The sequence below is a fragment of the Phascolarctos cinereus genome, unplaced genomic scaffold (assembly GCF_003287225.1).
Source record: "Phascolarctos cinereus isolate Bilbo 61053 unplaced genomic scaffold, phaCin_HiC Scaffold_2;HRSCAF=192, whole genome shotgun sequence".
Classification (NCBI taxonomy): domain Eukaryota; kingdom Metazoa; phylum Chordata; class Mammalia; order Diprotodontia; family Phascolarctidae; genus Phascolarctos; species Phascolarctos cinereus.
In genome coordinates this window covers 157267211-157276312 of record NW_027555625.1, presented here as the reverse complement: position 1 = coordinate 157276312, position 9102 = coordinate 157267211, and positions in this window count along the sequence as shown.

The following is a 9102-nucleotide window of genomic DNA, read 5'->3' as shown; positions in this document are numbered from 1 at the left end:
TGAATGTGCATGTGCCATACCTCTGGGTGACATTGGGCAAGTCATTTAACCTCTCAGTTTTCTAATCTGTAAACTGGGAATAATAATAATACTCACTTGATAGGGTCCTGATTATCAAATGAAATTACCTCTGCAAAGTGAATCGCAAGCCTTAAAGTGCTGTATAAATGACTTATGATTATCATCTTTCTGCACATTTCCCACAAAATAGTCAAGTTAGTCTTCAAGATTATGCAAATGGAGAATGACAGCTCAGAGAAAGCATACTTCCAAGTCAGACTCTCCTAAAGGATGAAGAACAAAGCTTTTGTAACTTCCATTTAGTGCTTTCCATTAGCTAGATGCTCACAAATATCCAAAGATAATGCATTTCTGAACATCACGTTTTTTGTGCTTCAGAGAAAAGGCAGGAAATATAACCATTAGCCCAACATTCACACACACACACACACACACACACACACACACACACACACACACAATCTCAGCATTGGAAGGGAACTCAAGGACCATGTAGTCTAACCCATAACTAAACTAGAATCCCTGGACTTGCCAACGTATCTGACAAGTGGTCATCCCACCTTTGTCTGAAGACCTCTAGTTAGGGAAAACCCACCACTTCAAGGGGCAACCCATTCCATCTGGCATTAGCTCTAGTTACTAGGAATTTTTTTTTATGAAAATGCTGAAATAAGGCAGAGGCTGAGCAAATAACCACGTGCACTTAACACCAACAGGATAGGCCATAGGCAGGTCCCTAAGCCTGTTGATAGCTTTGACTGAGAACTTATTTTGGATCTACTTAGCCCTGAGATAAAAGGTTGAGGTGGGGGGAAGGAGGAGAGAAAATGCTACCAGGCCAGTGTGACCTGATACTTTTCTATAACAGGTACAGATCAAGTATTGTTCAGTTGCTATCTTTTTTTTTCTTTTTGGTGAGGCAATGGTGCTAAGCGACTTGTCTGGGGTCATGAAGCTAGTGAGTGCCAAGTGTCTGAGGTCACATTTGAACTCAGGTCCTCCTGGCTCCAAGGCCAGAGCTCTATCCACTGTACCACCTAGCTGCACCTCATTCTTTTTAAGCTATCCATGTTGCCTATGTCCTGCTACAGTTTTCATGTCTTAGTCTCTGGGATTTAATACCAGAGCAGCCATTAGCCTTTTTAATTATTTTATTTTCAAGATAATAGTCAAGAGAGCAGAGGAGTTAAAGTTTTTTCACTTTTATTTTTTGCCTTGTAATGGAACACTTCCTTCACATAAGCATAATGTTCTCTCTAGACAGGAAATGGGTATATTCATAGAAAGAATGTTTAAAAAAATCATAGTTTGCATATTAAAAGTAATATTGTATGAACACTTTGTCTTGTAAAAGAGATTGTGTCACAAGTTATACAATATCCTCAGCTTAAGTTTTATGCCTCAGTTTCTTCACTGTAAAACAGAGATAATGCTGTTAGCAATTACTCACCACTCTTTATGAGAATGAATGAGATAACCATAGAGGATCTGGGGGATTATGAGATGAAAGGTTATATAGAGCACCAACAATTTACTATTATTTTCATAGCCAGGAAAGGGAGATCTCTCTTGAATGAGTGCTATTCACTATTGGATGTCAAAGCAGACATGAGTATTTCAGACCAAGTACAAATTGATTGACCTATAGTAAATTTATTCCTAGAAAAATTTCTTCTGTTCTTTCAAACAAGACATTTTGATTCTCCAGAGAAATGTGCTTTTCCTCATCTAGCCTTCAAAGGACAGAGAAGCAAACAGGTGCTGCCTACCTCTGTCCATGGCATTTGGTTTAATTTTTGTTTTTTCGTGCTATGTGCTATCAGCTTTTCCTAAACAGTATGCAAGTTAAACTCCTTCGTCTTGAAAGCCAGGAAAACCATTTAAGATGTAATATACTGAAGGGGGAAAATATGGAATTTAGAGGATGGATGAAAATAGTTTATAGGGAAATGTCTGGTAATATGAAACATGAGTCATAGAAAACCTGCTAAGGAAGGGAATTGAGATTGAATAGTGAATTCCAAGTTTATCTGCCAAGCTGGATCCTAAAGCATACAACATAGAGAAGAAAATTAGCGTTTTTCTAAATGATGCCTTTTAAAATTATCACATTCATTTTCTGATATAGACCACCTTCCCTTCCTAGAACACTCTACTCTCTATCACTGATTTTCACCTCCTGGTTTCCCTGGCTTCCTTCACGTCTCAACTAAAACCCCACCTTCTACAAGAAGTCTTTCCCTGTCCTCCTTAAGTTTCCCTTCAGAACTACTTTGAATTTATCACACATATATCCTGTTTATACATAGTTTGCATGTTGTATCCCTGATTAGAGTGTAAGCAGAGACTTTTTTTGCCCTTTTTTTTGGTATCTCTGGCATTTAGTATAGTTCCTGGTGCATTGTTGTTGTTCAGTCATTTCAGTTGTATCTGACTCTTTGTGACCCCATTTGGGGTTTTCTTAGCACAAATACTGGAGTGGTTTGCCATTTCTTTCTCCAGCTCATTTTACAGATGAGGAAACTGAGACAAACAGGGTTAAATGACTCACCCAGGGTCACACAGCTAGTAAATATCTCAGGCCAGATTTGAACTCAGGAAGAGGAGGCTTTCCGACTCCAGGCCCAGCACTCTATTCACTTCACCACCTAGCTGCCCCTCCTGGCATTTAGTAGACACTTAATAAATGCTAGCTGACTGACTAACCTTTTGGAAGAAAGAAAAACACTCAAGCAAAACTGAGCAACAAAGCAACCACATCTGACAGCTGACAGTGTATGCTTAACCTCTCTCAGCCTCAGTTTCTTCAGGTGTAAAATGGAGATAATAATAGTGCCTACCTCCCAGAGTTATTCTAGGGCTCACATGAGATAACATATAGAATGCTTTGCAAACTTTAAAGTGCTTTAAAAAAAGCCTAGGTGTTATTATACCACATTCCACAAATATAGTCTTCTTTCTTCCAATAAGAAGAATGTATGCTTCTGTTTTGAGGAAACTAGGTTCTAAACCTGGGTCAGTAAGTCCTGAGTTCAAATGCCACCTCAGAAGCTTCCTAGATGTGTGACCCTTTCTAAGTCACTTCAACCTGTGCCTGCCTTAGTTCCTTCATCTGTAAAATAGGGAAATTTCCCCTCAAATTTTTGTGAGGTTCAAATGAGATAATATTTGTAAAGTATCTTGTAAACCTTAATAGAAATAGAAATGTTAGCTATTATTATTATTCTCCAGGGCCAAGATTATTGGCTGCTATTAATCTGAGTTCAGCTGTATTTAAGTATTATTTTTATTACTAAAGTCATTATGAATATTTTAGTCAATTCAATATGCATTTATTAATCCCCTACTGTGTGCCAGGCTGTGTACTAGCTGCTATGAATGCAAAGAAAAAAAAATGAAAATAGTACATGACTTAAGGAACTTACAGTCTACTTAAGGAAAACAACATATGCATAGATAAGTGAATACAAAATATATACTAATGCATTATATAGATACATATACATATATAAACACATACACACATACAAAGGGAATAGAAAAGCTAACAACTGAGGTCAATAAGAAAGGTCTTGTATAGAAGGTGGCTCTCAAGTTGATCTTTGGAAGTATGGATCCCAGAGGAGGGAAAGCATTCCAGGTGTAGGAACAATCATCTCTATGATGATGATAATTGAGCCCAAGGAAGTTGAGATCACCAAGAAAAAGAATGGAGAGAAGAGAAGGGAGTCCAGGACAGAATTTCAGGGTGCTGATGTCCACACATGAGGAATAGGAAACAGATAACCAACCAGTAAAGGAGACAGCGGAAATGATTAGATAGAGAGAAAGACATTCTGGAGGGAGCAAAGCATATGTGAGAAAGGGTGATCAGCAGGGTCAGATACCTCAGTGAGGTCAGGAAGGATGAGGTCATGGTCCAAGGCACCACTAATGTCAGTGTCTACCAAGATGAGTGAACTTAAGTGATAGATCAGACCAGCTATTATTTTAATGTTATCATTGTCATTATTATCAGTAGTAGTAGTAGTAGTAGTAGTAGTAGTAGTAGTAGTAGTAGTAGTAGTAGTTAGTAGTAGTGGTGGTGGTGGTGGTGATGGTGGTAGTAGTAGTAGTAGTTGTATCTCATCTTTTTAATTTTTTTTAATGGAATTCGGGTAGAAATAATTGTGAGACAAATCACTTTCACTATTATTCTTTTATATTTAATTTGCTAGAGACTATTGCACAATTGGGTAAAATAACTGCTTTTTGCATTTGAATAAAAGTATTAAGGTGCAAGTTTATCACCTGAAAACTCCCTGAAAGCATCCTTTCTATAAAACTCCAGTAACAGACCAGACAGCAGGGATGATATGAACCTCATTTTGTTTCCACTTGATTTTGATCTCTGTGAAGTCTTGTGTTTTGAAATCTTTTCATCCCATACAGCTTGGAGATTATGAGTATTTGACATGGAGCTAGCTATTAAAAAACATTGTTCTTTAAAACAAAAAGATGAGGTCTGGCCATTACTTACTGACTTACCAATAAAATAATACTAACTATGCCATGGAAAATCTAAGATATTTTTGGTTAACTTTACACCAAAAGAAGTCTAAATATTGAAAGCATCAGTCTAGTTGAAAGAAGGAATCAAGAAAAATGAAAATATCAAGTAAATTTTCTTTTTATATATCATAAACATTTCTCATTACCGAGTGAGACAATTTGCAGAGCTAATAAATGACATTGTTATAAAAATGCAATAACAGAGTCACTGTATGAAAAAAGAACCGTAATAGTCCCGACAAGTTTGTTCACATGTGAAGTCTTCCATGGTACAGGGGCTTTTGTTGAATGACTGGGTCCCATGAGAAATGGGATCCTTTTGGTGTGCCCTGAGATCTCAATCCCTCCTGAGGTTAAAGAGGGGTCCAAGCTCCAGCCACCTCCATAGCCTTAGTACCCTCAGGCAAAAGTGGCTCCAACTCCATTCACTCTGCTCAATGGGCTATTCTTGTTCCTTCTCTAGCTTTTTTTTTTCCATACTAAGTTCAAAAAAGGGAAAAAAGGACAAGGGTATGCTAATGTGACCTTACATTTAGGCATACTCACTCTGGAAAATCATTTGAAAGAGCAGACACATATTCTCTCATTTGGCTCTAGTCTCCACCTCAACTTAATCTGAGGAAAATTAATCATAATCTCTTCTTTTCATTGGGTTTTGGCTTCCCCCCTCATTCAATCCTATTCCGCACATCCATAAACAGACTTGGGGTAGATGATCATTTAGTTTCTTTAATAACAATGTAAATAGCATAGGAAGAGAAGGGAAATAGTAAAGGTGGGCAGCTAAATGGATAGTACATCGGACATGGAGTCAGGAGGACCTGAGTTCAAATCCAGAGCCTCACACACTTGATACTTCCTAGCTGTATGATCCCTGTCAAGTCACTTAACCCTGACTGCCTCATGTAAATGAAGGGGAAAAAAAAGAAACAGTAAAGGAAATACAGCTTTCCAGGGCTACCTGCTTTTATAGGTAGTTGAAGAGGGACAAAAAAAAGTTCCATACTTCCTAAGATTGGAGAGGAAAGCAAGTAAATGATTAACTGGCAAAAAAAGGAAAATGGCTTCCCTGATGGAAGGAAAGATTAAAAAGTGTTTTATCCTGGGCTGATGCATCTCACTGACTCTAGAGTCTATTGGTTACCACTTTTACTCTGCCTCAATCTCACTAATGCTTGGCCACAATTTAGCTCCACAATAGCTTGTTAGTGGCACACTATCATTAACAATCTCAGTCTGATCTTATTTTTAGTTTCTCTGATATGTGTTCCTCCCTGCCCAAGCATCCTCAGATTGATACTGGATAGATAGATAGATAGATAGATAGATAGATAGATAGATAGATAGGTAGATAGATAGACAGACAGAGTATTTGTAAGAATTTACTATGTGCAAAGCACTGTACTAGGTGCTAGGGATACACATGTATGCAAGCAGGACAGGTGCTACCCTAAAGGGGCTTATGTTCTAAGGAGAAAAGACAACACATTAAAAGGAGGTGGAAAGTTAAGGTGGAGGGTACCATGGTTTGGAGCTATTGGCAGGGAAATGAGAAGGAGGCCTGGTTCTCAGCAAGATAAAGTGAAAGGTTATCTATCAAAGTGTAGGATTATTCCAGGGGTGGGGTCCAAGGTTCCAGTGGGGATGTGGGAGAAGTAAAATCATCTTGGTTTAGAGCTGGTGACCAGGAAGGAATGGGGTGTGTGTGGGGTGATCCCAACAACAGGGACAATGAGCAATACTCCTTCCCCATTCTTTTGTTTGGGGATTTGGGTTTCTGTGAAATCATCCTCTTGGCACAGCTACAGAAGTCCATCACTCCTCCAAATCACTAAGAACTGGAAGCTAGGAATGCTTTAGCCTTTAAGTCTTCTGACTCTCATTTGTATCTGGGTGGTGGTGAGGGTGTCTGGATTACACAAAATTGTTAGATTTACATGCAAAAGAAGGTTCTGGATCTTGAACTGGCCCTTCCATCTTAGAGAATATATTATGGTGAGTAAGAATACATTATAGTGGACCTAGACACATGCAAAAATTGTTTATTGGTATAGAGAGTGAAGATGATTGCCAGAAACGGTAAACAATAGGTGGGGTTCTTGTGGCCTCTTTGCTCTTTATCTCTCAAGCATCGTATTATGGAAAAATGCATTAGACAGATAATTCAGAGGTCTGGGCTCTCATCCTGTTCCTGCCACTAACAAGCTATGTGACTTTGGAAACATCCCTTGACTTCTCTGGACTTCAGTTTCGACATACATAAAATGAGAGGACTAGAATCTAGTTACTAGATGATCAAAGGTCCTTTTGAGTTCTGATGATCTGTAATTCTATGACTCAATAGGAAGTCAAAGATATTCATTTACATTTTTGTACAGTTTAGTGAAATGGGCAGAATAGCTTCATTTTGCTAGGAAAACAGGGATCAATCAAGTGGCCTTGGAGGGAACAAATGAAATGACGTCAACACCAACTCTAACAATTTCATCCAGAAGTGCAATCAATGCAAGTTACTTGTCACAACAAGGAGAATAGCATTGCTCAGAAAGAGAGCAAAAGCAGCTCAGAAAGCCAGCCAATGCATGACTTACTAACCAAATAGAGAGAGAAACAGCCATCCAAGCTAATACTAGGTTAGACTTGAAATTTGTCTGAAATCTTCTGGATGATAGATGATTGCGGCCTTTAACATTTCAAAAAAAAAATGGAGAGAAGAATGGTTTTTAAAGAAAGCTTGGAAAGAAATGCAACTATGCAAAGTCATATGAAGGGTATTCAATGACAAAAATGGAAGGAAAAATAGAAAAGATTAATAAATATCATTTCAAAAAGCTGTTTTCTCCAAAAAAGATAGTAGAATAACCACACTTGGGCCCTAACATCACACTCCCTGAATTGCTTATGGAGGAGCTAGAAATGGCACTAAGAAGAACAGATGGGGAAAGTAACTAGATTGGACTATAGATATCCATGTATTTTTTAATTCAATTTTATTTTATTTTCAGTTCTACAGTATCTCCCTTCTACTTCCTCATCACCCACCATCATTTTTGAAAAAGCAAGAAAAACAAAACAAGTAACAAACATGTATAGATATGCAAAACAAATTATGAGGTGATACTTCCCCTCCCCCCAACCCAAAATTATGCCTCAGTCTGTACTCTGAGTCTATCATGAGGTAGGCGGCATGTTTCATCATGAATCCTCTGGAATTATGGTTGGTCATTGTGTTGACCAGAGTTCCTAAGTGTTTTGAAGTTGTTTGTCTTTACAGCATTGTTGTGACAGTATAAATTGTTCTCCTGGTTCTGCTCATTTCGTTTTGCATCTATTATTCAAGTCTTCCCAGGTTTCTCTGAAACTGTCTTTTTCATCATATATTACAGTACAAGAGTATTCCATCACATTCGTATACTATAGCTTGTTTAGCTATTCTGTAACTGATGGGCACCCCCAGTTTCCAAGCCTTTGCCATCACAAAAAACTGATATATGGGTCCCTTTTCTCTTTCTTTGAAAAATACAACATACAGAATCCATAACATCTTGGGGTAGGGGGAGGGATGAGATGGTGAGAAAATTTGGAATGCAAAATCTCGTGGAAGTGAATGTTGAAAACTAAAAATAAATTAACAAATACTGAAAAATACAACGCAATACAATACAAAATGGACATTATATACAGACAGTACAGATGGACACTGAGCTGGGGCCAGGATTGAAAGGTTGGATTGCTTTTGGGAAATTGCAAAGCTCTTTTATTAAACCTATTTCCCATGAAAGCAAAGGCCCATATTTTCTTTTGTAAAAATATATTTATTTTATATTTTATTTTCCCCAATTACATGTAAAAACTATTTTAACATTCTTTTCTTAAATTTTGAATTAAAATTCTCTCCCCTCTCACCTTTCTCTCATTGAGAAGGCAAGCAACTTTATATAGGTAATACATATGCAGTCATGCAAAACATATGTCCAAAAAAGAAAGAAAACACAAACCAAAATAAAACCCCACTCCCCTCTCTCCCAAAATGATGAAATCTCTGGTTGTTCGTGATCTTACTGGTCCTTTCAAGAAGGAAGGACAAACAACAGCAACTCATCACTTCTTTCTCTAGAAGTGGATAGCATTTTTCATTGTAAGTCCTTTGGAATTGTCTTGGATTGTATTGCTGAGAATAGCTAAGTCATTCACAGTTGATCATACAGTATTGATGTTATTGTGTACACTGTTCTCTGGTTCTGCTCATTACACTTTGCATCAGTTTATTAAAGTCTTTCCAGGTTTTTCTGAAAGCATCCTGTTCATCATTTCTAATAGTACAATAGCATTCCATCACAATCACACAGTTTGTTCAGCCATTTCCCAATTAATGGGCATCCCCTCAATTTCCAATTCTTTACTGCCACAAAAAGAGCTGCTATATAAATATTTTTGTACAAATAGGTCCTTTTCCATTTTGTCAGTTTGAGATACAGACATAGTAGTGTTATTGCTGTGGCAAAGGGTATACATGATTTTATAGTCCTT